Source organism: Phoenix dactylifera, chromosome 4 (genome assembly GCF_051530095.1).
Source record: "Phoenix dactylifera cultivar Ajwa chromosome 4, Ajwa_hap1_PhDact_Kaust_v1.1, whole genome shotgun sequence".
NCBI classification, from domain to species: domain Eukaryota; kingdom Viridiplantae; phylum Streptophyta; class Magnoliopsida; order Arecales; family Arecaceae; genus Phoenix; species Phoenix dactylifera.
The window spans coordinates 37888874-37912966 of NC_143193.1; the positions used below are offsets into that span (position 1 = coordinate 37888874).

The 24093-nt window shown below is 48.2% G+C and overlaps 44 non-coding genes and 5 pseudogenes across 44 annotated transcripts; all 49 read right to left on the reverse strand.

Annotated features, from left to right (window-relative positions):
• Positions 1-194: 194 nt before the first annotated feature.
• On the reverse strand, positions 195-313 carry LOC149764360 (5S ribosomal RNA). The gene has a single exon (XR_016411191.1). It is a non-coding gene; the product is annotated as a 5S ribosomal RNA (ribosomal RNA).
• A 247-nt stretch (positions 314-560) lies between these two features.
• On the reverse strand, positions 561-679 carry LOC149764361 (5S ribosomal RNA). Its single transcript, XR_016407650.1, has one exon. It is a non-coding gene; the product is annotated as a 5S ribosomal RNA (ribosomal RNA).
• A 245-nt stretch (positions 680-924) lies between these two features.
• Positions 925-1043, reverse strand: LOC149764362 (5S ribosomal RNA). The gene has a single exon (XR_016412657.1). It is a non-coding gene; the product is annotated as a 5S ribosomal RNA (ribosomal RNA).
• Positions 1044-1290: 247 nt separating this feature from the next.
• LOC149764363 (5S ribosomal RNA) lies at positions 1291-1409 on the reverse strand. The gene has a single exon (XR_016402357.1). It is a non-coding gene; the product is annotated as a 5S ribosomal RNA (ribosomal RNA).
• Positions 1410-1655: 246 nt separating this feature from the next.
• LOC149764364 (5S ribosomal RNA) lies at positions 1656-1774 on the reverse strand. The gene has a single exon (XR_016406662.1). It is a non-coding gene; the product is annotated as a 5S ribosomal RNA (ribosomal RNA).
• A 246-nt stretch (positions 1775-2020) lies between these two features.
• LOC149764365 (5S ribosomal RNA) lies at positions 2021-2139 on the reverse strand (annotated as a pseudogene).
• Positions 2140-2385: 246 nt separating this feature from the next.
• On the reverse strand, positions 2386-2504 carry LOC149764366 (5S ribosomal RNA). Its single transcript, XR_016411192.1, has one exon. It is a non-coding gene; the product is annotated as a 5S ribosomal RNA (ribosomal RNA).
• A 247-nt stretch (positions 2505-2751) lies between these two features.
• Positions 2752-2870, reverse strand: LOC149764367 (5S ribosomal RNA). The gene has a single exon (XR_016407651.1). It is a non-coding gene; the product is annotated as a 5S ribosomal RNA (ribosomal RNA).
• Positions 2871-3114: 244 nt separating this feature from the next.
• Positions 3115-3233, reverse strand: LOC149764368 (5S ribosomal RNA). The gene has a single exon (XR_016412658.1). It is a non-coding gene; the product is annotated as a 5S ribosomal RNA (ribosomal RNA).
• Positions 3234-3480: 247 nt separating this feature from the next.
• Positions 3481-3599, reverse strand: LOC149764369 (5S ribosomal RNA). The gene has a single exon (XR_016401402.1). It is a non-coding gene; the product is annotated as a 5S ribosomal RNA (ribosomal RNA).
• A 246-nt stretch (positions 3600-3845) lies between these two features.
• Positions 3846-3964, reverse strand: LOC149764370 (5S ribosomal RNA; annotated as a pseudogene).
• A 246-nt stretch (positions 3965-4210) lies between these two features.
• LOC149764371 (5S ribosomal RNA) lies at positions 4211-4329 on the reverse strand. Its single transcript, XR_016411194.1, has one exon. It is a non-coding gene; the product is annotated as a 5S ribosomal RNA (ribosomal RNA).
• A 247-nt stretch (positions 4330-4576) lies between these two features.
• On the reverse strand, positions 4577-4695 carry LOC149764372 (5S ribosomal RNA). The gene has a single exon (XR_016407652.1). It is a non-coding gene; the product is annotated as a 5S ribosomal RNA (ribosomal RNA).
• Positions 4696-4939: 244 nt separating this feature from the next.
• Positions 4940-5058, reverse strand: LOC149764373 (5S ribosomal RNA). The gene has a single exon (XR_016412659.1). It is a non-coding gene; the product is annotated as a 5S ribosomal RNA (ribosomal RNA).
• A 247-nt stretch (positions 5059-5305) lies between these two features.
• Positions 5306-5424, reverse strand: LOC149764374 (5S ribosomal RNA). Its single transcript, XR_016401403.1, has one exon. It is a non-coding gene; the product is annotated as a 5S ribosomal RNA (ribosomal RNA).
• Positions 5425-5670: 246 nt separating this feature from the next.
• LOC149764375 (5S ribosomal RNA) lies at positions 5671-5789 on the reverse strand. Its single transcript, XR_016405282.1, has one exon. It is a non-coding gene; the product is annotated as a 5S ribosomal RNA (ribosomal RNA).
• A 245-nt stretch (positions 5790-6034) lies between these two features.
• LOC149764376 (5S ribosomal RNA) lies at positions 6035-6153 on the reverse strand. The gene has a single exon (XR_016404280.1). It is a non-coding gene; the product is annotated as a 5S ribosomal RNA (ribosomal RNA).
• Positions 6154-6399: 246 nt separating this feature from the next.
• Positions 6400-6518, reverse strand: LOC149764377 (5S ribosomal RNA). Its single transcript, XR_016403041.1, has one exon. It is a non-coding gene; the product is annotated as a 5S ribosomal RNA (ribosomal RNA).
• A 247-nt stretch (positions 6519-6765) lies between these two features.
• On the reverse strand, positions 6766-6884 carry LOC149764378 (5S ribosomal RNA). The gene has a single exon (XR_016401404.1). It is a non-coding gene; the product is annotated as a 5S ribosomal RNA (ribosomal RNA).
• A 246-nt stretch (positions 6885-7130) lies between these two features.
• Positions 7131-7249, reverse strand: LOC149764379 (5S ribosomal RNA). Its single transcript, XR_016406663.1, has one exon. It is a non-coding gene; the product is annotated as a 5S ribosomal RNA (ribosomal RNA).
• Positions 7250-7494: 245 nt separating this feature from the next.
• Positions 7495-7613, reverse strand: LOC149764380 (5S ribosomal RNA). Its single transcript, XR_016404281.1, has one exon. It is a non-coding gene; the product is annotated as a 5S ribosomal RNA (ribosomal RNA).
• A 246-nt stretch (positions 7614-7859) lies between these two features.
• On the reverse strand, positions 7860-7978 carry LOC149764381 (5S ribosomal RNA). Its single transcript, XR_016404283.1, has one exon. It is a non-coding gene; the product is annotated as a 5S ribosomal RNA (ribosomal RNA).
• A 246-nt stretch (positions 7979-8224) lies between these two features.
• On the reverse strand, positions 8225-8343 carry LOC149764382 (5S ribosomal RNA). Its single transcript, XR_016411195.1, has one exon. It is a non-coding gene; the product is annotated as a 5S ribosomal RNA (ribosomal RNA).
• A 247-nt stretch (positions 8344-8590) lies between these two features.
• On the reverse strand, positions 8591-8709 carry LOC149764383 (5S ribosomal RNA). The gene has a single exon (XR_016407909.1). It is a non-coding gene; the product is annotated as a 5S ribosomal RNA (ribosomal RNA).
• Positions 8710-8955: 246 nt separating this feature from the next.
• Positions 8956-9074, reverse strand: LOC149764384 (5S ribosomal RNA; annotated as a pseudogene).
• A 245-nt stretch (positions 9075-9319) lies between these two features.
• LOC149764385 (5S ribosomal RNA) lies at positions 9320-9438 on the reverse strand. Its single transcript, XR_016404284.1, has one exon. It is a non-coding gene; the product is annotated as a 5S ribosomal RNA (ribosomal RNA).
• Positions 9439-9684: 246 nt separating this feature from the next.
• On the reverse strand, positions 9685-9803 carry LOC149764386 (5S ribosomal RNA). The gene has a single exon (XR_016412518.1). It is a non-coding gene; the product is annotated as a 5S ribosomal RNA (ribosomal RNA).
• A 248-nt stretch (positions 9804-10051) lies between these two features.
• LOC149764387 (5S ribosomal RNA) lies at positions 10052-10170 on the reverse strand. The gene has a single exon (XR_016412338.1). It is a non-coding gene; the product is annotated as a 5S ribosomal RNA (ribosomal RNA).
• A 247-nt stretch (positions 10171-10417) lies between these two features.
• On the reverse strand, positions 10418-10536 carry LOC149764388 (5S ribosomal RNA). Its single transcript, XR_016405599.1, has one exon. It is a non-coding gene; the product is annotated as a 5S ribosomal RNA (ribosomal RNA).
• A 246-nt stretch (positions 10537-10782) lies between these two features.
• On the reverse strand, positions 10783-10901 carry LOC149764389 (5S ribosomal RNA). The gene has a single exon (XR_016411196.1). It is a non-coding gene; the product is annotated as a 5S ribosomal RNA (ribosomal RNA).
• A 247-nt stretch (positions 10902-11148) lies between these two features.
• On the reverse strand, positions 11149-11267 carry LOC149764390 (5S ribosomal RNA). The gene has a single exon (XR_016407653.1). It is a non-coding gene; the product is annotated as a 5S ribosomal RNA (ribosomal RNA).
• A 245-nt stretch (positions 11268-11512) lies between these two features.
• Positions 11513-11631, reverse strand: LOC149764391 (5S ribosomal RNA). The gene has a single exon (XR_016404612.1). It is a non-coding gene; the product is annotated as a 5S ribosomal RNA (ribosomal RNA).
• Positions 11632-11878: 247 nt separating this feature from the next.
• LOC149764392 (5S ribosomal RNA) lies at positions 11879-11997 on the reverse strand. Its single transcript, XR_016402358.1, has one exon. It is a non-coding gene; the product is annotated as a 5S ribosomal RNA (ribosomal RNA).
• A 246-nt stretch (positions 11998-12243) lies between these two features.
• On the reverse strand, positions 12244-12362 carry LOC149764393 (5S ribosomal RNA). Its single transcript, XR_016406665.1, has one exon. It is a non-coding gene; the product is annotated as a 5S ribosomal RNA (ribosomal RNA).
• A 6419-nt stretch (positions 12363-18781) lies between these two features.
• Positions 18782-18900, reverse strand: LOC149764394 (5S ribosomal RNA). The gene has a single exon (XR_016411197.1). It is a non-coding gene; the product is annotated as a 5S ribosomal RNA (ribosomal RNA).
• A 246-nt stretch (positions 18901-19146) lies between these two features.
• Positions 19147-19265, reverse strand: LOC149764395 (5S ribosomal RNA; annotated as a pseudogene).
• Positions 19266-19511: 246 nt separating this feature from the next.
• On the reverse strand, positions 19512-19630 carry LOC149764396 (5S ribosomal RNA). The gene has a single exon (XR_016412340.1). It is a non-coding gene; the product is annotated as a 5S ribosomal RNA (ribosomal RNA).
• Positions 19631-19877: 247 nt separating this feature from the next.
• LOC149764397 (5S ribosomal RNA) lies at positions 19878-19996 on the reverse strand. Its single transcript, XR_016401405.1, has one exon. It is a non-coding gene; the product is annotated as a 5S ribosomal RNA (ribosomal RNA).
• Positions 19997-20242: 246 nt separating this feature from the next.
• LOC149764398 (5S ribosomal RNA) lies at positions 20243-20361 on the reverse strand. The gene has a single exon (XR_016406666.1). It is a non-coding gene; the product is annotated as a 5S ribosomal RNA (ribosomal RNA).
• Positions 20362-20606: 245 nt separating this feature from the next.
• Positions 20607-20725, reverse strand: LOC149764399 (5S ribosomal RNA). The gene has a single exon (XR_016408164.1). It is a non-coding gene; the product is annotated as a 5S ribosomal RNA (ribosomal RNA).
• A 246-nt stretch (positions 20726-20971) lies between these two features.
• On the reverse strand, positions 20972-21090 carry LOC149764400 (5S ribosomal RNA; annotated as a pseudogene).
• Positions 21091-21335: 245 nt separating this feature from the next.
• Positions 21336-21454, reverse strand: LOC149764401 (5S ribosomal RNA). Its single transcript, XR_016408295.1, has one exon. It is a non-coding gene; the product is annotated as a 5S ribosomal RNA (ribosomal RNA).
• Positions 21455-21700: 246 nt separating this feature from the next.
• On the reverse strand, positions 21701-21819 carry LOC149764402 (5S ribosomal RNA). Its single transcript, XR_016411198.1, has one exon. It is a non-coding gene; the product is annotated as a 5S ribosomal RNA (ribosomal RNA).
• Positions 21820-22065: 246 nt separating this feature from the next.
• On the reverse strand, positions 22066-22184 carry LOC149764403 (5S ribosomal RNA). The gene has a single exon (XR_016405744.1). It is a non-coding gene; the product is annotated as a 5S ribosomal RNA (ribosomal RNA).
• Positions 22185-22430: 246 nt separating this feature from the next.
• LOC149764404 (5S ribosomal RNA) lies at positions 22431-22549 on the reverse strand. Its single transcript, XR_016405953.1, has one exon. It is a non-coding gene; the product is annotated as a 5S ribosomal RNA (ribosomal RNA).
• Positions 22550-22797: 248 nt separating this feature from the next.
• Positions 22798-22916, reverse strand: LOC149764405 (5S ribosomal RNA). The gene has a single exon (XR_016401158.1). It is a non-coding gene; the product is annotated as a 5S ribosomal RNA (ribosomal RNA).
• A 246-nt stretch (positions 22917-23162) lies between these two features.
• LOC149764406 (5S ribosomal RNA) lies at positions 23163-23281 on the reverse strand. Its single transcript, XR_016411199.1, has one exon. It is a non-coding gene; the product is annotated as a 5S ribosomal RNA (ribosomal RNA).
• Positions 23282-23527: 246 nt separating this feature from the next.
• Positions 23528-23646, reverse strand: LOC149764407 (5S ribosomal RNA). Its single transcript, XR_016405954.1, has one exon. It is a non-coding gene; the product is annotated as a 5S ribosomal RNA (ribosomal RNA).
• Positions 23647-23894: 248 nt separating this feature from the next.
• On the reverse strand, positions 23895-24013 carry LOC149764408 (5S ribosomal RNA). The gene has a single exon (XR_016401159.1). It is a non-coding gene; the product is annotated as a 5S ribosomal RNA (ribosomal RNA).
• Between the last annotated feature and the right edge of the window lie 80 nt (positions 24014-24093).

Below are 24093 nucleotides of genomic sequence, written 5' to 3' on the forward strand. Positions count from 1 at the left end.
CCCGAGACATTCGCGCTGCCGGGGCCGTTCTGGCGTAGGATTCAATGCGCTGTTCCGCTATGCGGCATGGCACCGCGAGTCTCCGGACTCAGTTTATTTTCTAGGGAAAAAAATTATCCGAAGAGGAAAAGCCAAAAGCCAAAAAATTAAAAATAAATGTTATCAAAAAAGAAAAATGCGGGCAAAACATAAAAGGGGTGCAACACGAGGACTTCCCAGGGGGTCACCCATCCTAGTACTACTCTCGCCCAAGCACGCTTAACTGCGGAGTTCTGATGGGATCCGGTGCATTAGTGCTGGTATGATCGCACCCATGACATGCCCATCGAAACTCCCTTTTATGACAAAGCAGCAGACCTCGACGGCCCGAGACATTCGCGCTGCCGGGGCCGTTCTGGCGTAGGATTCAACGCGCTGGTCCCGCTATGCGGCATGGCACCGCCAGTCTCCGGACCCAGTTTATTGTCGGGGGAAAAAAATTATCCGAAGAGGAAAAGCCAAAAGCCAAAAAATTAAAAATAAATATTATCAAAAAATAAAAAAGCGGGCAAAAAATAAAAAGGGTGCAACACGAGGACTTCCCAGGGGGTCACCCATCCTAGTACTTCTCTCGCCCAAGCACGCTTAACTGCGGAGTTATGATGGGATCCGGTGCATTAGTGCTGGTATGATCACACCCATGACATGCCCTTCGAAACTCCCTTTTATGACAAAGCAGCAGACCGCGACGGCCCGAGACATTCGCGCTGCCGGGGCCGTTCTGGCGTAGGATTCAACGCGCTGTTCCGCTATGCGGCATGGCACCGCCAGTCTCCGGACTCAGTTTATTTTCGGAAAAAAAAATTATCCGAAGAGGAAAAGCCAAAAGCCGAAAAATTAAAAATAAATATTATCAAAAAATAAAAAAGCGGGCAAAAAATAAAAAGGGTGCAACACGAGGACTTCCCAGGGGGTCACCCATCCTAGTACTACTCTCGCCCAAGCACGCTTAACTACGGAGTTCTGATGGGATCCGGTGCATTAGTGCTGGTATGATCGCACCCATGACATGCCCTTCGAAACTCCCTTTTATGACAAAGCAGCAGACCTCGACGGCCCGAGACATTCACGCTGCCGGGGCCGTTCTGGCGTAGGATTCAACGCGCTGGTCCCGCTATGCGGCATGGCACCGCCAGTCTCCGGACTCAGTTTATTGTCGGGGGAAAAAAATTATCCGAAGAGGAAAAGCCAAAAGCCGAAAAATTAAAAATAAATATTATCAAAAAATAAAAAAGCGGGCAAAAAATAAAAAGGGTGCAACACGAGGACTTCCCAGGGGGTCACCCATCCTAGTACTACTCTCACCCAAGCACGCTTAACTGCGGAGTTCTGATGGGATCCGGTGCATTAGTGCTGGTATGATCGCACCCAAGACATGCCCTTCGAAACTCCCTTTTAAGACAAAGCAGCAGACCTCGACGGCCCGAGACATTCGCGCTGCCGGGGCCGTTCTGGCGTATGATTCAACGCGCTGTTCCGCTATGCGGCATGGCACCGCCAGTCTCCGGACTCAGTTTATTTTCTGGGGGAAAAAATTATCCGAAGAGGAAAAGCCAAAAGCCAAAAAATTAAAAATAAATATTACTAAAAAATAAAAAAGCGGGCAAAAAATAAAAAGGGTGCAACACGAGGACTTCCCAGGGGGTCACCCATCCTAGTACTTCTCTCGCCCAAGCACGCTTAACTGCGGAGTTATGATGGGATCCGGTGCATTAGTGCTGGTATGATCGCACCCAAGACATGCCCTTCGAAACTCCCTTTTAAGACAAAGCAGCAGACCTCGACGGCCCGAGACATTCGCGCTGCCGGGGCCGTTCTGGCGTATGATTCAACGCGCTGTTCCGCTATGCGGCATGGCACCGCCAGTCTCCGGACTCAGTTTATTTTCTGGGGGAAAAAATTATCCGAAGAGGAAAAGCCAAAAGCCAAAAAAATAAAAATAAATATTACCAAAAAATAAAAAAGCGGGCAAAAAATAAAAAGGGTGCAACATGAGGACTTCCCAGGGGGTCACCCATCCTAGTACTACTCTCGCCCAAGCACGCTTAACTGCGGAGTTCTGATAGGATCCGCTGCATTAGTGCTAGTATGATCGCACCCAAGACATGCCCTTCGAAACTCCCTTTTATGACAAAGTAGCAGACCTCGACGGCCCGAGACATTCGCGCTGCCGGGGCCGTTCTGGCGTAGGATTCAACACGCTGTTCCGCTATGCGGCATGGCACCGCCAGTCTCCGGACTCAGTTTATTTTCGGGGGGAAAAAATTATCCGAAGAGGAAAAGCCAAAAGCCAAAAAATTAAAAATAAATGTTATCAAAAAAGAAAAATGCGGGCAAAAAATAAAAGGGGTGCAACACGAGGACTTCCCAGGGGGTCACCCATCCTAGTACTACTCTCGCCCAAGCACGCTTAACTGCGGAGTTCTGATGGGATCCGGTGCATTAGTGCTGGTATGATCGCACCCATGATATGCCCTTCGAAACTCCCTTTTATGACAAAGCAGCAGACCTCGACGGCCCGAGACATTCGCGCTGCCGGGGCCGTTCTGGCGTAGTATTCAACGCGCTGGTCCCGCTATGCGGCATGGCACCGCCAGTCTCCGGACCCAGTTTATTGTCGGGGGAAAAAAATTATCCGAAGAGGAAAAGCCAAAAGCCAAAAAATTAAAAATAAATATTATCAAAAAATAAAAAAGCGGGCAAAAAATAAAAAGGGTGCAACACGAGGACTTCCCAGGGGGTCACCCATCCTAGTACTTCTCTCGCCCAAGCACGCTTAACTGCGGAGTTATGATGGGATCCGGTGCATTAGTGCTGGTATGATCACACCCATGACATGCCCTTCGAAACTCCCTTTTATGACAAAGCAGCAGACCGCGACGGCCCGAGACATTCGCGCTGCCGGGGCCGTTCTGGCGTAGGATTCAACGCGCTGTTCCGCTATGCGGCATGGCACCGCCAGTCTCCGGACTCTGTTTATTTTCGGAAAAAAAAATTATCCGAAGAGAAAAAGCCAAAAGCCGAAAAATTAAAAATAAATATTATCAAAAAATAAAAAAGCGGCAAAAAATAAAAAGGGTGCAACACGAGGACTTCCCAGGGGGTCACCCATCCTAGTACTACTCTCGCCCAAGCACGCTTAACTACGGAGTTCTGATGGGATCCGGTGCATTAGTGCTGGTATGATCGCACCCATGACATGCCCTTCGAAACTCCCTTTTATGACAAAGCAGCAGACCTCGACGGCCCGAGACATTCACGCTGCCGGGGCCGTTCTGGCGTAGGATTCAACGCGCTGGTCCCGCTATGCGGCATGGCACCGCCAGTCTCCGGACTCAGTTTATTGTCGGGGAAAAAAAATTATCCGAAGACGAAAAGCCAAAAGCCGAAAAATTAAAAATAAATATTATCAAAAAATAAAAAAGCGGGCAAAAAATAAAAAGGGTGCAACACGAGGACTTCCCAGGGGGTCACCCATCCTAGTACTACTCTCGCCCAAGCACGCTTAACTGCGGAGTTCTCATGGGATCCGGTGCATTAGTGCTGGTATGATCGCACCCAAGACATGCCCTTCGAAACTCCCTTTTAAGACAAAGCAGCAGACCTCGACGGCCCGAGACATTCGCGCTGCCGGGGCCGTTCTGGCGTATGATTCAACGCGCTGTTCCGCTATGCGGCATGGCACCGCCAGTCTCCGGACTCAGTTTATTTTCTGGGGGAAAAAATTATCCGAAGAGGAAAAGCCAAAAGCCAAAAAAATAAAAATAAATATTACCAAAAAATAAAAAAGCGGGCAAAAAATAAAAAGGGTGCAACATGAGGACTTCCCAGGGGGTCACCCATCCTAGTACTACTCTCGCCCAAGCACGCTTAACTGCGGAGTTCTGATAGGATCCGCTGCATTAGTGCTAGTATGATCGCACCCAAGACATGCCCTTCGAAACTCCCTTTTATGACAAAGTAGCAGACCTCGACGGCCCGAGACATTCGCGCTGCCGGGGCCGTTCTGGCGTAGGATTCAACACGCTGTTCCGCTATGCGGCATGGCACCGCCAGTCTCCGGACTCAGTTTATTTTCGGGGGGAAAAAATTATCCGAAGAGGAAAAGCCAAAAGCCAAAAAATTAAAAATAAATGTTATCAAAAAAGAAAAATGCGGGCAAAAAATAAAAGGGGTGCAACACGAGGACTTCCCAGGGGGTCACCCATCCTAGTACTACTCTCGCCCAAGCACGCTTAACTGCGGAGTTCTGATGGGATCCGGTGCATTAGTGCTGGTATGATCGCACCCATGATATGCCCTTCGAAACTCCCTTTTATGACAAAGCAGCAGACCTCGACGGCCCGAGACATTCGCGCTGCCGGGGCCGTTCTGGCGTAGTATTCAACGCGCTGGTCCCGCTATGCGGCATGGCACCGCCAGTCTCCGGACCCAGTTTATTGTCGGGGGAAAAAAATTATCCGAAGAGGAAAAGCCAAAAGCCAAAAAATTAAAAATAAATATTATCAAAAAATAAAAAAGCGGGCAAAAAATAAAAAGGGTGCAACACGAGGACTTCCCAGGGGGTCACCCATCCTAGTACTTCTCTCGCCCAAGCACGCTTAACTGCGGAGTTATGATGGGATCCGGTGCATTAGTGCTGGTATGATCACACCCATGACATGCCCTTCGAAACTCCCTTTTATGACAAAGCAGCAGACCGCGACGGCCCGAGACATTCGCGCTGCCGGGGCCGTTCTGGCGTAGGATTCAACGCGCTGTTCCGCTATGCGGCATGGCACCGCCAGTCTCCGGACTCTGTTTATTTTCGGAAAAAAAAATTATCCGAAGAGAAAAAGCCAAAAGCCGAAAAATTAAAAATAAATATTATCAAAAAATAAAAAAGCGGCAAAAAATAAAAAGGGTGCAACACGAGGACTTCCCAGGGGGTCACCCATCCTAGTACTACTCTCGCCCAAGCACGCTTAACTACGGAGTTCTGATGGGATCCGGTGCATTAGTGCTGGTATGATCGCACCCATGACATGCCCTTCGAAACTCCCTTTTATGACAAAGCAGCAGACCTCGACGGCCCGAGACATTCACGCTGCCGGGGCCGTTCTGGCGTAGGATTCAACGCGCTGGTCCCGCTATGCGGCATGGCACCGCCAGTCTCCGGACTCAGTTTATTGTCGGGGAAAAAAAATTATCCGAAGACGAAAAGCCAAAAGCCGAAAAATTAAAAATAAATATTATCAAAAAATAAAAAAGCGGGCAAAAAATAAAAAGGGTGCAACACGAGGACTTCCCAGGGGGTCACCCATCCTAGTACTACTCTCGCCCAAGCACGCTTAACTGCGGAGTTCTCATGGGATCCGGTGCATTAGTGCTGGTATGATCGCACCCAAGACATGCCCTTCGAAACTCCCTTTTAAGACAAAGCAGCAGACCTCGACGGCCCGAGACATTCGCGCTGCCGGGGCCGTTCTGGCGTATGATTCAACGCGCTGTTCCGCTATGCGGCATGGCACCGCCAGTCTCCGGACTCAGTTTATTTTCGGGGGGAAAAAATTATCCGAAGAGGAAAAGCCAAAAGCCAAAAAATTAAAAATAAATATTATTAAAAAATAAAAAAGCGGGCAAAAAATAAAAAGGGTGCAACACGAGGACTTCCCAGGGGGTCACCCATCCTAGTACTTCCCTCGCCCAAGCACGCTTAACTGCGGAGTTATGATGGGATCCGGTGCATTAGTGCTGGTATGATCGCACCCATGACATGCCCTTCGAAACTCCCTTTAATGACAAAGCAGCAGACCGCGACGGCCCGAGACATTCGCGCTGCCGGGGCCGTTCTGGCGTAGGATTCAACGCGCTGTTCCGCTATGCGGCATGGCACCGCCAGTCTCCGGACTCAGTTTATTTTCGGGAAAAAAAATTATCCGAAGAGGAAAAGCCAAAAGCCGAAAAATTAAAAATAAATATTATCAAAAAATAAAAAAGCGGGCAAAAAATAAAAAGGGTGCAACACGAGGACTTCCCAGGGGGTCACCCATCCTAGTACTACTCTCGCCCAAGCACGCTTAACTGCGGAGTTCTGATCGGATCCGGTGCATTAGTGCTGGTATGATCGCACCCATGACATGCCCTTCGAAACTCCCTTTTATGACGAAGCAGCAGACCTCGACGGCCCGAGGCATTCGCGCTGCCGGGGCCGTTCTGGCGTAGGATTCAACGCGCTGTTCCGCTATGCGGCATGGCACCGCCCGTCTCCGGACTCAGTTTATTTTCGGGAAAAAAAAATTATCCGAAGAGGAAAAGCCAAAAGCCGAAAAATTAAAAATAAATATTATCAAAAAATAAAAAAGCGGGCAAAAAATAAAAAGGGTGCAACACGAGGACTTCCCAGGGGGTCACCCATCCTAGTACTACTCTCGCCCAAGCACGCTTAACTGCGGAGTTCTGATGGGATCCGGTGCATTAGTGCTGGTATGATCGCGCCCATGACATGCCCTTCGAAACTCCCTTTTATGACAAAGCAGCAGACCTCGACGGCCCGAGACATTCACGCTGCCGGGGCCGTTCTGGCGTAGGATTCAACGCGCTGGTCCCGCTATGCGGCATGGCACCGCCAGTCTCCGGACTCAGTTTATTGTCGGGGAAAAAAAATTATCCGAAGACGAAAAGCCAAAAGCCGAAAAATTAAAAATAAATATAATCAAAAAATAAAAAAGCGGGCAAAAAATAAAAAGGGTGCAACACGAGGACTTCCCAGGGGGTCACCCATCCTAGTACTACTCTCGCCCAAGCACGCTTAACTGCGGAGTTCTCATGGGATCCGGTGCATTAGTGCTGGTATGATCGCACCCAAGACATGCCCTTCGAAACTCCCTTTTAAGACAAAGCAGCAGACCTCGACGGCCCGAGACATTCGCGCTGCCGGGGCCGTTCTGGCGTATGATTCAACGCGCTGTTCCGCTATGCGGCATGGCACCGCCAGTCTCCGGACTCAGTTTATTTTCGGGGGGAAAAAATTATCCGAAGAGGAAAAGCCAAAAGCCAAAAAATTAAAAATAAATATTATTAAAAAATAAAAAAGCGGGCAAAAAATAAAAAGGGTGCAACACGAGGACTTCCCAGGGGGTCACCCATCCTAGTACTTCTCTCGCCCAAGCACGCTTAACTGCGGAGTTATGATGGGATCCGGTGCATTAGTGCTGGTATGATCGCACCCATGACATGCCCTTCGAAACTCCCATTAATGACAAAGCAGCAGACCGCGACGGCCCGAGACATTCGCGCTGCCGGGGCCGTTCTGGCGTAGGATTCAACGCGCTGTTCCGCTATGCGGCATGGCACCGCCAGTCTCCGGACTCAGTTTATTTTCGGGAAAAAAAATTATCCGAAGAGGAAAAGCCAAAAGCCGAAAAATTAAAAATAAATATTATCAAAAAATAAAAAAGCGGGCAAAAAATAAAAAGGGTGCAACACGAGGACTTCCCAGGGGGTCACCCATCCTAGTACTACTCTCGCCCAAGCACGCTTAACTGCGGAGTTCTGATCGGATCCGGTGCATTAGTGCTGGTATGATCGCACCCATGACATGCCCTTCGAAACTCCCTTTTATGACGAAGCAGCAGACCTCGACGGCCCGAGGCATTCGCGCTGCCGGGGCCGTTCTGGCGTAGGATTCAACGCGCTGTTCCGCTATGCGGCATGGCACCGCGAGTCTCCGGACTCAGTTTATTTTCGGGGGAAAAAAATTATCCGAAGAGGAAAAGCCAAAAGCCGACAAATTAAAAATAAATATTATCAAAAAATAAAAAAGCGGGCAAAAAATAAAAAGGGTGCAACACGAGGACTTCCCAGGGGGTCACCCATCCTAGTACTACTCTCGCCCAAGCACGCTTAACTGCGGAGTTCTGATCGGATCCGGTGCATTAGTGCTGGTATGATCGCACCCATGACATGCCCTTCGAAACTCCCTTTTATGACGAAGCAGCAGACCTCGACGGCCCGAGGCATTCGCGCTGCCGGGGCCGTTCTGGCGTAGGATTCAACGCGCTGTTCCGCTATGCGGCATGGCACCGCGAGTCTCCGGACTCAGTTTATTTTCGGGGGAAAAAAATTATCCGAAGAGGAAAAGCCAAAAGCCGACAAATTAAAAATAAATATTATCAAAAAATAAAAAAGCGGGCAAAAAATAAAAGGGGTGCAACACGAGGACTTCCCAGGGGGTCACCCATCCTAGTACTACTCTCGCCCAAGCACGCTTAACTGCGGAGTTCTGATGGGATCCGGTGCATTAGTGCTGGTATGATCGCACCCATGACATGCCCATGAAACTCCCTTTTATGACAAAGCAGCAGACCTCGACGGCCCGAGACATTCGCGCCGCCGGGGCCGTTCTGGCGTAGGATTCAACGCGCTGGTCCCGCTATGCGGCATAGCACCGCCAGTCTCCGGACTCAGTTTATTTTCGGGGGAAAAAAATTATCCGAAGAGGAAAAGCCAAAAGCCGAAAAATTAAAAATAAATATTATCAAAAAATAAAAAAGTGGGCAAAAAATAAAAAGGGGTGCAGGACGAGGACTTCCCAGGGGGTCACCCATCCTAGTACTACTCTCGCCCAAGCACGCTTAACTGCGGAGTTCTGATGGGATCCGGTGCATTAGGGCTGGTATGATCGCACCCATGACATGCCCATCGAAACACCCTTTTATGACAAAGCAGCAGACCTCGACGGCCCGGGACATTCGCGCTGCCGGGGCCGTTCTGGCGTAGGATTCAATGCGCTGTTCCGCTATGCGGCATGGCACCGCCAGTCTCCGGACTCAGTTTATTTTCGGGGGGAAAAAATTATCCGAAGAGGAAAAGCCAAAAGCCAAAAAATTAAAAATAAATATTATTAAAAAATAAAAAAGCGGGCAAAAAATAAAAAGGGTGCAACACGAGGACTTCCCAGGGGGTCACCCATCCTAGTACTTCTCTCGCCCAAGCACGCTTAACTGCGGAGTTATGATGGGATCCGGTGCATTAGTGCTGGTATGATCGTACCCATGACATGCCCTTCGAAACTCCCTTTAATGACAAAGCAGCAGACCGCGACGGCCCGAGACATTCGCGCTGCCGGGGCCGTTCTGGCGTAGGATTCAACGCGCTGTTCCGCTATGCGGCATGGCACCGCCAGTCTCCGGACTCAGTTTATTTTCGGGAAAAAAAATTATCCGAAGAGGAAAAGCCAAAAGCCGAAAAATTAAAAATAAATATTATCAAAAAATAAAAAAGCGGGCAAAAAATAAAAAGGGTGCAACACGAGGACTTCCCAGGGGGTCACCCATCCTAGTACTACTCTCGCCCAAGCACGCTTAACTGCGGAGTTCTGATCGGATCCGGTGCATTAGTGCTGGTATGATCGCACCCATGACATGCCCTTCGAAACTCCCATTTATGACGAAGCAGCAGACCTCGACGGCCCGAGGCATTCGCGCTGCCGGGGCCGTTCTGGCGTAGGATTCAACGCGCTGTTCCGCTATGCGGCATGGCACCGCGAGTCTCCGGACTCAGTTTATTTTCGGGGGAAAAAAATTATCCGAAGAGGAAAAGCCAAAAGCCGACAAATTAAAAATAAATATTATCAAAAAATAAAAAAGCGGGCAAAAAATAAAAGGGGTGCAACACGAGGACTTCCCAGGGGGTCACCCATCCTAGTACTACTCTCGCCCAAGCACGCTTAACTACGGAGTTCTGATGGGATCCGGTGCATTAGTGCTGGTATGATCGCACCCATGACATTCCCATCGAAACTCCCTTTTATGACAAAGCAGCAGACCTCGACGGCCCGAGACATTCGCGCCGCCGGGGCCGTTCTGGCGTAGGATTCAACGCGCTGGTCCCGCTATGCGGCATAGCACCGCCAGTCTCCGGACTCAGTTTATTTTCGGGGGAAAAAAATTATCCGAAGAGGAAAAGCCAAAAGCCGAAAAATTAAAAATAAATATTATCAAAAAATAAAAAAGTGGAGAAAAAAATAAAAAGGGTGCAACACGAGGACTTCCCAGGGGGTCACCCATCCTAGTACTACTCTCGCCCAAGCACGCTTAACTGCGGAGTTCTGATGGGATCCGGTGCATTAGTGCTGGTATGATCGCACCCATGACATGCCCATCGAAACACCCTTTTATGACAAAGCAGCAGACCTCGACGGCCCGAGACATTCGCGCTGCCGGGGCCGTTCTGGCGTAGGATTCAATGCGCTGTTCCGCTATGCGGCATGGCACCGCGAGTCTCCGGACTCAGTTTATTTTCGGGGGAAAAAAATTATCCGAAGAGGAAAAGCCAAAAGCCGAAAAATTAAAAATAAATATTATCAAAAAATAAAAAAGTGGGCAAAAAATAAAAAGGGGTGCAAGACGAGGACTTCCCAGGGGGTCACCCATCCTAGTACTACTCTCGCCCAAGCACGCTTAACTGCGGAGTTCTGATGGGATCCGGTGCATTAGGGCTGGTATGATCGCACCCATGACATGCCCATCGAAACACCCTTTTATGACAAAGCAGCAGACCTCGACGGCCCGAGACATTCGCGCTGCCGGGGCCGTTCTGGCGTAGGATTCAATGCGCTGTTCCGCTATGCGGCATGGCACCGCGAGTCTCCGGACTCAGTTTATTTTCGAGGGAAAAAAATTATCCGAAGAGGAAAAGCCAAAAGCCAAAAAATTAAAAATAAATGTTATCAAAAAAGAAAAATGCGGGCAAAACATAAAAGGGGTGCAACACGAGGACTTCCCAGGGGGTCACCCATCCTAGTACTACTCTCGCCCAAGCACGCTTAACTGCGGAGTTCTGATGGGATCCGGTGCATTAGTGCTGGTATGATCGCACCCATGACATGCCCATCGAAACTCCCTTTTATGACAAAGCAGCAGACCTCGACGGCCCGAGACATTCGCGCTGCCGGGGCCGTTCTGGCGTAGGATTCAACGCGCTGGTCCCGCTATGCGGCATAGCACCGCCAGTCTCCGGACCCAGTTTATTGTCGGGGGAAAAAAATTATCCGAAGAGGAAAAGCCAAAAGCCAAAAAATTAAAAATAAATATTATCAAAAAATAAAAAAGCGGGCAAAAAATAAAAAGGGTGCAACACGAGGACTTCCCAGGGGGTCACCCATCCTAGTACTTCTCTCGCCCAAGCACGCTTAACTGCGGAGTTATGATGGGATCCGGTGCATTAGTGCTGGTATGATCACACCCATGACATGCCCTTCGAAACTCTCTTTTATGACAAAGCAGCAGACCGCGACGGCCCGAGACATTCGCGCTGCCGGGGCCGTTCTGGCGTAGGATTCAACGCGCTGTTCCGCTATGCGGCATGGCACCGCCAGTCTCCGGACTCAGTTTATTTTCGGAAAAAAAAATTATCCGAAGAGGAAAAGCCAAAAGCCGAAAAATTAAAAATAAATATTATCAAAAAATAAAAAAGCGGGCAAAAAATAAAAAGGGTGCAACACGAGGACTTCCCAGGGGGTCACCCATCCTAGTACTACTCTCGCCCAAGCACGCTTAACTACGGTGTTCTGATGGGATCCGGTGCATTAGTGCTGGTATGATCGCACCCATGACATGCCCTTCGAAACTCCCTTTTATGACAAAGCAGCAGACCTCGACGGCCCGAGACATTCACGCTGCCGGGGCCGTTCTGGCGTAGGATTCAACGCGCTGGTCCCGCTATGCGGCATGGCACCGCCAGTCTCCGGACTCAGTTTATTGTCGGAGGAAAAAAATTATCCGAAGAGGAAAAGCCAAAAGCCGAAAAATTAAAAATAAATATTATCAAAAAATAAAAAAGCGGGCAAAAAATAAAAAGGGTGCAACACGAGGACTTCCCAGGGGGTCACCCATCCTAGTACTACTCTCACCCAAGCACGCTTAACTGCGGAGTTCTGATGGGATCCGGTGCATTAGTGCTGGTATGATCGCACCCAAGACATGCCCTTCGAAACTCCCTTTTAAGACAAAGCAGCAGACCTCGACGGCCCGAGACATTCGCGCTGCCGGGGCCGTTCTGGCGTATGATTCAACGCGCTGTTCCGCTATGCGGCATGGCACCGCCAGTCTCCGGACTCAGTTTATTTTCTGGGGGAAAAAATTATCCGAAGAGGAAAAGCCAAAAGCCAAAAAATTAAAAATAAATATTACCAAAAAATAAAAAAGCGGGCAAAAAATAAAAAGGGTGCAACACGAGGACTTCCCAGGGGGTCACCCATCCTAGTACTTCTCTCGCCCAAGCACGCTTAACTGCGGAGTTATGATGGGATCCGGTGCATTAGTGCTGGTATGATCGCACCCAAGACATGCCCTTCGAAACTCCCTTTTAAGACAAAGCAGCAGACCTCGACGGCCCGAGACATTCGCGCTGCCGGGGCCGTTCTGGCGTATGATTCAACGCGCTGTTCCGCTATGCGGCATGGCACCGCCAGTCTCCGGACTCAGTTTATTTTCTGGGGGAAAAAATTATCCGAAGAGGAAAAGCCAAAAGCCAAAAAAATAAAAATAAATATTACCAAAAAATAAAAAAGCGGGCAAAAAATAAAAAGGGTGCAACATGAGGACTTCCCAGGGGGTCACCCATCCTAGTACTACTCTCGCCCAAGCACGCTTAACTGCGGAGTTCTGATAGGATCCGCTGCATTAGTGCTTGACGCAGGAGCACGAGCCCAAATCATAATGGATGTACGTCGAGTTTGGATTCTTGCTTGGGAGTGCCCGAAAACACATTGGGTTCGTAATTTCTAGCATTTAATTGGATTGAGTCTATTTTATTTTGGTCACATTGAGTCCTTTTATTTTGGATTTATTTGAGTTCTTATTTTGGGTTTGCAATTTGCTGCTTTATGTTTGCAATTGAATGCCAAGTGGCATCAAAAGAGTCCATGTTATGCAAGGATTGAGTCAAGTCATATTGGGTCATGTGTGGAGAATTTAGTTTAGTCGTATGAGTGAAATTGAGTCCTTATGTGAGAGGATTGAGTCCATATGTTTAAGATTGAGTCCTTATAATTGAGTGCCATTAAGAAGGATTCCTAATGCCGTGAAGATCATCACTCATCACGTGGAGAAGTTCAACCATGAAGATCTCTCACATGTGGAAGAAATTCAGAGTTCAAATCCAGTTGAAATCCGTGACAGATTGAACACCATGTGGTATTTTGAAGATTTTGGAAGCTACAGAAGTCTGATTAAGTTGATTCAAATTTTGTTGGAAAGTAGACATCCGTAGCTTTCCAATGACTATAAGAACATGAAATTTGGAGATCAGATGAAATTTGAGGAGTCTCCCGAACTTCATGCTGATGTTGGTACCCGAGAAGGAGTTCCACCTAGATTCCAACTCGTGGCATGCGGCTGAATTTCTTTTGATGGGTTTCAATCCACACGCCATAAGGAATGGATTCCTAGGTGTCTAGGCTTAGGTGTCAAGGCCTTTGATTGGTCAATTAGAAAATTTAAATTTTGAATTGAGTCCTCATGTAATTAGGAGTCCAATTTAAAATTCTGTGCCAACCTTTCTTTCTATATAAAGAAGGGTATGATGAATGAAGTTAGTTTTCTTTTTGGATTTCGAAATTATGATTTGTTTGCGTGAAGAGAGGCTACTCCTCTTGCTGGTGCGATGCCAAAGGGGCTGAGGGAAGGTGGGACGCCTCCCCTTCACGCCATTTGAAATTGGGTTGGTTTTGGATGAGATTTCCCTAACAAACTCAAGTTTATCCTTATCCCTTCTTTTGTTCTCACGCCTCCACCTCTTGTGTGCACCCTCCTTGAGTGCCACATCAGCATTTCAGCACCTCCCTCACGCCCAAGACTCCTTTCCCACGTCCTCCTCTAAGTCCTATTGCCATTAGGACTTCACACAACCCAATTCAGCCTAAAAAATTGGTCTAGCCAATTTCAGCCCCCACAAAAATTGGTGCCTAATTTTGGTCCATTGGCTGACCCTCCTTGAACCCAATCTCACCAACCAGCAACCCATCTTCTTCCTCCTTCCTTCCACCACAAAGAACCCTAGCCTCCATTGCCATTGCTTTGAAAAAAAAAAAGAAGAAAGATTCAGCCATCCTCAAGAAGAAAAAATCTGCAGCCCACCCCGATTGCATCAATTGGTATCAGAGCGAATCCTTGTCGCCATGAGTACCAGAAGTGGTCGCCCCTACAACAATGAATGACAACGTGCTGAGATGATGGCCGAGCTCATCCGGCAAGTGGCGGCCTTGAATCAGAAGGTGGAAGTTGTTTGGGATCGTCTCTTCCCCGAGCCAAACAATCTTGAAGATGAACATGCTGTCCCTGCGCAACCTGAAAATTCAGAAGTGCCATTTGGAGGAGATCCCGATGTTGAAGCATTCTCCCCCAGGGGTCTATCACCCCAAAGGCCACCTAGGGATCAGCGGATGCCCCCTCCAAACATTCCTCGTATGGGGAATAATTTCCGGAACCCTTATGTTCATCAAAATCAGCGGGAGCGCCATGATCTCGACGATGTCATGAAGCGGGTTCGTGTAGAAGTTGCTGATTACAGCGGAAGCATGGACCCAACCTACTTCCAGGATTGGTTGATGTCTCTCGAAGACTACTTCGAATGGTTCAGCATGCCCAATGAAACCAAGGTGCGATTCGTGAAGATGAAGCTCAAGGGCCAAGCACGCATATGGTGGCATAGCGTTGAAGAGAAGCTTCATCGACTCCGACAGCCCCCTATCAATGATTGGGAGGAGATGAAACTTCGTTTGAAGGAAAAGTATCTTCCCCTTGATTATGAGGAGACACTCTTTGAAGAACTTCTGAAACTTCGTCAAGGAAGCTCTTCCGTAGAGGAGTATACGGCACGTTCCATGAGTTGATGATCCGCAGCAACCTCACGGAGACGGATCGACAGTCCCTAACTCGGTACCGATCCGGGCTGAGGGATGACATCAAGAGGGAGCTAATGACAACGCGCATCTTCAGCCTAGAGGAGGCATACCAACTCGCCATTCGAGTTGAATCGCAGCTACGACAAAGACGCCCTGCGCAAGCACCAGTTGTACGACGATTTCCCGAGCGCAGCACCAACCGAGGAGTTCCATTTCCTCGAGGTAACGCCCCTGCTTTCAGATCTGAAACCTCTGTAAATAGAAGCACATATCAGGAAAGGGGTGCTCCAAGGGCTAATGAAAAGGGTAAAGGTCCTATGCCACAATCCACACCGCAAGGGAAGAATCCTGTTGAATGCTACAAGTGCGGCGGGCGAGGCCATTTCGCCGTTGTTTGTCCTACCCGAGACCAACGATTTGCATTGGTATGCGAGGAGGATGAGATCATAGGACCCTCTGAAGTCACTCCTCCCTCTCAGCCCGCTGATGAAGAGGGAAATGAAGGAAACGAAGAACATGATGAAGAAGCCCCTGCGGTGGAGCTAGAAGCTTCAGATCTACCTGTGTGCGTCGTGCGGCGGGTTCTTACGGGTTGCAAGCTGGAGGAGAACGTGGAGGAAGATTGGAGGTGCACCAATATCTTCCACACTCGCGTCGAGCATGCCAACAAGTCTCTAAACCTCATCATTGACAATGGAAGCTGCATGAATATCATTTCCGAAGAAGTGCTGAAAAGGCTAAATCTGAAACCGGTACCGCATCCAAAGCTGTATCGGATAAGTTGGATCGAAGACTCCTCCATCCCTGTTAAACAAAGATGCTTGATCAGTTTTTCACTTGGTAAGGACCTCCAAGATGAAGTATGGTGCGATGTTCTGCCCATGAAAGCGTGCCATCTTCTTCTAGGAAGACCTTGGTTGTATGATCGTAGTATCGAGTATGATGGTCGATCCAATTGTTATTCTCTATATTGTGCCAACAAAAGAGTTGTGTTAAAGCCCCTTAGTATCACTGATTTTACCTCTGAGAATCTGATAATCCAACGGATTTTAACCATGAGAAAGTTTGAAGCTTGTAGCCGAGAGATTGGGGTCATGTATGCACTAATGGCTAGGGAAGTTGGGGCTGAAATTTTAGAAGTTGTTCCTCCTGATTTCAAGTCTATATTGGATGATTTCTCTGATGTAACCCCTGAGGACCTTCCCAAGGAGCTTCCACCGATGAGGGACATCCAACATTCCATAGATTTGGTGCCCGGTTCAAGTTTACCGAATCTTCCTGCATACCGGCTGAATCCTAGAGAACATGAGGAGCTTCACCGCCAAGTCCTGAAGCATGGGCCGCATGCAGAAGATTTTATTGCTGATTCCCTCAGTCAAAATTCATATGTTCTAACTCTTTTGAATGTTGAGGTAATGGGGTTTGCCAATCTAAAATTTTTGTACCCCTCTGAAGTATATTTTCAGCCCATATATGCAGAAGTTTCAGTAGTGGATCAGTGGCAGCATTCAGAATTTTTGACCCATGATTGCTTTCTTTTATGTGTCCCGGAGACCTCACTTGGTGATCATATTGTTCGAAAGGTCCATGGCGGAGACCTTGGTGGTCACTTTGGCTACGTCAAAACAGTCACCATGGTGGAGGATAAATTCTATTTGCCGACCCTGCGCAAGGAAGCAAACTTTGTGTTGATGTGGTTGAGTGTTGAATGCAGAAATTTTCAGAAGCTTCAACCTTGCCAAGTTGAATTCTTCAAGGTGCTGAAGTGGATGGGACCCAAGGCCTTTGTGCTCGAGTTACCAGATGATTTGCAGGTTAGCCCCATCTTCTATGTTGAAGAGTTGCAGCCCTATGATGCTCACTATGTTGAAGATGAAGACATCCCATCTGTACCATCTTCACTTCTTCGACGATCAGCCTCGACGGACATCATTGAGGACATCCTAGTTGTTCAGATAGTGTCCACCCACCGAGGAGAATTTCAGAAGTTTTTCATTGGAGGACCGACTAAATTCAGATCGCTCATGATTAAAGACGGAGGAAGTCCAACAGCTAAACCCAAACTTCCACAAGCTCTATCAGTTGTGAAACTCGACGGAGTCGAGTCTTTTTTCCAGAAGGGGGGAATTGACGCAGGAGCACGAGCCCAAATCATAATGGATGTACGTCGAGTTTGGATTCTTGCTTGGGAGTGCCCGAAAACACATTGGGTTCGTAATTTCTAGCATTTAATTGGATTGAGTCTATTTTATTTTGGTCACATTGAGTCCTTTTATTTTGGATTTATTTGAGTTCTTATTTTGGGTTTGCAATTTGCTGCTTTATGTTTGCAATTGAATGCCAAGTGGCATCAAAAGAGTCCATGTTATGCAAGGATTGAGTCAAGTCATATTGGGTCATGTGTGGAGAATTTAGTTTAGTCGTATGAGTGAAATTGAGTCCTTATGTGAGAGGATTGAGTCCATATGTTTAAGATCGAGTCCTTATAATTGAGTGCCATTAAGAAGGATTCCTAATGCCGTGAAGATCATCACTCATCACGTGGAGAAGTTCAACCATGAAGATCTCTCACATGTGGAAGAAATTCAGAGTTCAAATCCAGTTGAAATCCGTGACAGATTGAACACCATGTGGTATTTTGAAGATTTTGGAAGCTACAGAAGTCTGATTAAGTTGATTCAAATTTTGTTGGAAAGTAGACATCCGTAGCTTTCCAATGACTATAAGAACATGAAATTTGGAGATCAGATGAAATTTGAGGAGTCTCCCGAACTTCATGCTGATGTTGGTACCCGAGAAGGAGTTCCACCTAGATTCCAACTCGTGGCATGCGGCTGAATTTCTTTTGATGGGTTTCAATCCACACGCCATAAGGAATGGATTCCTAGGTGTCTAGGCTTAGGTGTCAAGGCCTTTGATTGGTCAATTAGAAAATTTAAATTTTGAATTGAGTCCTCATGTAATTAGGAGTCCAATTTAAAATTCTGTGCCAACCTTTCTTTCTATATAAAGAAGGGTATGATGAATGAAGTTAGTTTTCTTTTTGGATTTCGAAATTATGATTTGTTTGCGTGAAGAGAGGCTACTCCTCTTGCTGGTGCGATGCCAAAGGGGCTGAGGGAAGGTGGGACGCCTCCCCTTCACGCCATTTGAAATTGGGTTGGTTTTGGATGAGATTTCCCTAACAAACTCAAGTTTATCCTTATCCCTTCTTTTGTTCTCACGCCTCCACCTCTTGTGTGCACCCTCCTTGAGTGCCACATCAGCATTTCAGCACCTCCCTCACGCCCAAGACTCCTTTCCCACGTCCTCCTCTAAGTCCTATTGCCATTAGGACTTCACACAACCCAATTCAGCCTAAAAAATTGGTCTAGCCAATTTCAGCCCCCACAAAAATTGGTGCCTAATTTTGGTCCATTGGCTGACCCTCCTTGAACCCAATCTCACCAACCAGCAACCCATCTTCTTCCTCCTTCCTTCCACCACAAAGAACCCTAGCCTCCATTGCCATTGCTTTGAAAAAAAAAAAAGAAGAAAGATTCAGCCATCCTCAAGAAGAAAAAATCTGCAGCCCACCCCGATTGCATCAGTGCTAGTATGATCGCACCCAAGACATGCCCTTCGAAACTCCCTTTTATGACAAAGTAGCAGACCTCGACGGCCCGAGACATTCGCGCTGCCGGGGCCGTTCTGGCGTAGGATTCAACACGCTGTTCCGCTATGCGGCATGGCACCGCCAGTCTCCGGACTCGGTTTATTTTCGGGGGAAAAAAATTATCCGAAGAGGAAAAGCCAAAAGCCGAAAAATAAAAAATAAATGTTATCAAAAAATAAAAAAGCGGGCAAAAAATAAAAGGGGTGCAACACGAGGACTTCCCAGGGGGTCACCCATCCTAGTACTACTCTCGCCCAAGCACGCTTAACTGCGGAGTTCTGATGGGATCCGGTGCATTAGTGCTGGTATGATCGCACCCATGACATGCCCTTCGAAACTCCCTTTTATGACAAAGCAGCAGACCTCGACGGCCCGAGACATTCGCGCTGCCGGGGCCGTTCTGGCGTAGGATTCAACGCGCTGTTCCGCTATGCGGCATGGCACCGCCAGTCTCCGGACTCAGTTTATTTTCGGGGGGAAAAAATTATCCGAAGAGGAAAAGCCAAAAGCCAAAAAATTAAAAATAAATATTATCAAAAAATAAAAAAGCGGGCAAAAAATAAAAAGGGTGCAACACGAGGACTTCCCAGGGGGTCACCCATCCTAGTACTTCTCTCGCCCAAGCACGCCTAACTGCGGAGTTATGATGGGATCCGGTGCATTAGTGCTGGTATGATCGCACCCATGACATGCCCTTTGAAACTCCCTTTTATGACAAAGCAGCAGACCGCGACGGCCCGAGACATTCGCGCTGCCGGGGCCGTTCTGGCGTAGGATTCAACGCGCTGTTCCGCTATGCGGCATGGCACCGCCCGTCTCCGGACTCAGTTTATTTTCGGGAAAAAAAAATTATCCGAAGAGGAAAAGCCAAAAGCCGAAAAATTAAAAATAAATATTATCAAAAAATAAAAAAGCGGGCAAAAAATAAAAAGGGTGCAACACGAGGACTTCCCAGGGGGTCACCCATCCTAGTACTACTCTCGCCCAAGCACGCTTAACTGCGGAGTTCTGATGGGATCCGGTGCATTAGTGCTGGTATGATCGCACCCATGACATGCCCTTCGAAACTCTCTTTTATGACAAAGCAGCAGACCTCGACGGCCCGAGACATTCACGCTGCCGGGGCCGTTCTGGCGTAGGATTCAACGCGCTGGTCCCGCTATGCGGCATGGCACCGCCAGTCTCCGGACTCAGTTTATTGTCGGGGAAAAAAAATTATCCGAAGACGAAAAGCCAAAAGCCGAAAAATTAAAAATAAATATTATCAAAAAATAAAAAAGCGGGCAAAAAATAAAAAGGGTGCAACACGAGGACTTCCCAGGGGGTCACCCATCCTAGTACTACTCTCGCCCAAGCACGCTTAACTGCGGAGTTCTCATGGGATCCGGTGCATTAGTGCTGGTATGATCGCACCCAAGACATGCCCTTCGAAACTCCCTTTTAAGACAAAGCAGCAGACCTCGACGGCCCGAGACATTCGCGCTGCCGGGGCCGTTCTGGCGTATGATTCAACGCGCTGTTCCGCTATGCGGCATGGCACCGCCAGTCTCCGGACTCAGTTTATTTTCGGGGGGAAAAAATTATCCGAAGAGGAAAAGCCAAAAGCCAAAAAATTAAAAATAAATATTATCAAAAAATAAAAAAGCGGGCAAAAAATAAAAAGGGTGCAACACGAGGACTTCCCAGGGGGTCACCCATCCTAGTACTTCTCTCGCCCAAGCACGCTTAACTGCGGAGTTATGATGGGATCCGGTGCATTAGTGCTGGTATGATCGCACCCATGACATGCCCTTCGAAACTCCCTTTAATGACAAAGCAGCAGACCGCGACGGCCCGAGACATTCGCGCTGCCGGGGCCGTTCTGGCGTAGGATTCAACGCGCTGTTCCGCTATGCGGCATGGCACCGCCAGTCTCCGGACTCAGTTTATTTTCGGAAAAAAAAATTATCCGAAGAGGAAAAGCCAAAAGCCGAAAAATTAAAAATAAATATTATCAAAAAATAAAAAAGCGGGCAAAAAATAAAAAGGGTGCAACATGAGGACTTCCCTGGGGGTCACCCATCCTAGTACTACTCTCGCCCAAGCACGCTTAACTGCGGAGTTCTGATAGGATCCGGTGCATTAGTGCTGGTATGATCGCACCCAAGACATGCCTTTCGAAACTCCCTTTTATGACAAAGTAGCAGACCTCGACGGCCCGAGACATTCGCGCTGCCGGGGCCGTTCTGGCGTAGGATTCAACACGCTGTTCCGCTATGCGGCATGGCACCGCCAGTCTCCGGACTCAGTTTATTTTCGGGGGAAAAAAATTATCCGAAGAGGAAAAGCCAAAAGCCGAAAAATAAAAAATAAATGTTATCAAAAAATAAAAAACCGGGCAAAAAATAAAAGGGGTGCAACACGAGGACTTCCCAGGGGGTCACCCATCCTAGTACTACTCTCGCCCAAGCACGCTTAACTGCGGAGTTTTGATGGGATATGGTGCATTAGTGCTGGTATGATCGCACCCATGACATGCCCTTCGAAACTCCCTTTTATGACAAAGCAGCAGACCTCGACGGCCCGAGACATTCGCGCTGCCGGGACCGTTCTGGCGTAGGATTCAACGCGCTGTTCCGCTATGCGGCATGGCACCGCCAGTCTCCGGACTCAGTTTATTATCGGGAGAAAAAATTATCCAAAGAGGAAAAGCCAAAAGCCAAAAAATTAAAAATAAATATTATCAAAAAATAAAAAAGCGGGCAAAAAAAAAAAAGGGTGCAACATGAGGACTTCCCAGGGGGTCACCCATCCTAGTACTACTCTCGCCCAAGCACGCTTAACTGCGGAGTTCTGATAAGATCCGGTGCATTAGTGCTGGTATGATTGCACCCAAGACATGCCCTTCGAAACTCCCTTTTATGACAAAGCAGCAGACCTCGACGGCCCGAGACATTCGCGCTGCCGGGGCCGTTCTGGCGTAGGATTCAACACGCTCTTCCGCTATGCGGCATGGCACCGCCAGTCTCCGGACTCAGTTTATTTTCGGGGGAAAAAAATTATCCGAAGAGGAAAAGCCAAAAGCCGAAAAATAAAAAATAAATGTTATCAAAAAATAAAAAAGCGGGCAAAAAATAAAAGGGGTGCAACACGAGGACTTCCCAGGGGGTCACCCATCCTAGTACTACTCTCGCCCAAGCACGCTTAACTGCGGAGTTCTGATGGGATCCGGTGCATTAGTGCTGGTATGATCGCACCCATGACATGCCCTTCGAAACTCCCTTTTATGACAAAGCAGCAGACCTTGACGGCCCGAGACATTCGCGCTGCCGGGGCCATTCTGCCGTAGGATTCAACGCGCTGTTCCGCTATGCGGCATGGCACCGCCAGTCTCCGGACTCAGTTTATTTTCGGGGGGAAAAAATTATCCGAAGAGGAAAAGCCAAAAGCCAAAAAATTAAAAATAAATATTATCAAAAAATAAAAAAGCGGGCAAAAAATAAAAAGGGTGCAACACGAGGACTTCCCAGGGGGTCACCCATCCTAGTACTACTCTCGCCCAAGCACGCTTAACTGCGGAGTTCTGATCGGATCCGGCGCATTAGTGCTGGTATGATCGCACCCATGACATGCCCTTCGAAACTCCCTTTTATGACAAAGCAGCAGACCTCGACGGCCCGAGGCATTCGCGCTGCCGGGGCCGTTCTGGTGTAGGATTCAACGCGCTGTTCCGCTATGCGGCATGGCACCGCGAGTCTCCGGACTCAGTTTATTTTCGGGGGAAAAAAATTATCCGAAGAGGAAAAGCCAAAAGCCGAAAAATTAAAAATAAATATTATCAAAAAATAAAAAAGCGGGCAAAAAATAAAAGGGGTGCAACACGAGGACTTCCCAGGGGGTCACCCATCCTAGTACTACTCTCGCCCAAGCACGCTTAACTGCGGAGTTATGATGGGATCCGGTGCATTAGTGCTGGTATGATCGCACCCATGACATGCCCATCGAAACTCCCTTTTATGACAAAGCAGCAGACCTCGACGGCCCGAGACATTCGCGCCGCCGGGGCCGTTCTGGCGTAGGATTCAACGCGCTGGTCCCGCTATGCGGCATGGCACCGCCAGTCTCCGGACTCAGTTTATTTTCGGGGGAAAAAAATTATCCGAAGAGGAAAAGCCAAAAGCCGAAAAATTAAAAATAAATATTATCAAAAAATAAAAAAGTGGAGAAAAAAATAAAAAGGGTGCAACACGAGGACTTCCCTGGGGGTCACCCATCCTAGTACTACTCTCGCCCAAGCACGCTTAACTGCGGAGTTCTGATGGGATCCGGTGCATTAGTGCTGGTATGATCGCACCCATGACATGCCCTTCGAAACTCCCTTTTATGACAAAGCAGCAGACCTCGACGGCCCGAGACATTCGCGCTGCCGGGGCCGTTCTGGCGTAGGATTCAACGCGCTGTTCCGCTATGCGGCATGGCACCGCGAGTCTCCGGACTCAGTTTATTTTCGGGGGAAAAAAATTATCCGAAGAGGAAAAGCCAAAAGCCGAAAAATTAAAAATAAATATTATCAAAAAATAAAAAAGCGGGCAAAAAATAAAAGGGGTGCAACACGAGGACTTCCCAGGGGGTCACCCATCCTAGTACTACTCTCGCCCAAGCACGCTTAACTGCGGAGTTCTGATGGGATCCGGTGCATTAGTGCTGGTATGATCGCACCCATGACATGCCCTTCGAAACTCCCTTTTATGACAAAGCAGCAGACCTCGACGGCCCGAGGCATTCGCGCTGCCGGGGCCGTTCTGGTGTAGGATTCAACGCGCTGTTCCGCTATGCGGCATGGCACCGCGAGTCTCCGGACTCAGTTTATTTTCGGGGGAAAAAAATTATCCGAAGAGGAAAAGCCAAAAGCCGAAAAATTAAAAATAAATATTATCAAAAAATAAAAAAGCGGGCAAAAAATAAAAGGGGTGCAACACGAGGACTTCCCAGGGGGTCACCCATCCTAGTACTACTCTCGCCCAAGCACGCTTAACTGCGGAGTTATGATGGGATCCGGTGCATTAGTGCTGGTATGATCGCACCCATGACATGCCCATCGAAACTCCCTTTTATGACAAAGCAGCAGACCTCGACGGCCCGAGACATTCGCGCCGCCGGGGCCGTTCTGGCGTAGGATTCAACGCGCTGGTCCCGCTATGCGGCATGGCACCGCCAGTCTCCGGACTCAGTTTATTTTCGGGGGAAAAAAATTATCCGAAGAGGAAAAGCCAAAAGCCGAAAAATTAAAAATAAATATTATCAAAAAATAAAAAAGTGGAGAAAAAAATAAAAAGGGTGCAACACGAGGACTTCCCTGGGGGTCACCCATCCTAGTACTACTCTCGCCCAAGCACGCTTAACTGCGGAGTTCTGATGGGATCCGGTGCATTAGTGCTGGTATGATCGCACCCATGACATGCCCTTCGAAACTCCCTTTTATGACAAAGCAGCAGACCTCGACGGCCCGAGACATTCGCGCTGCCGGGGCCGT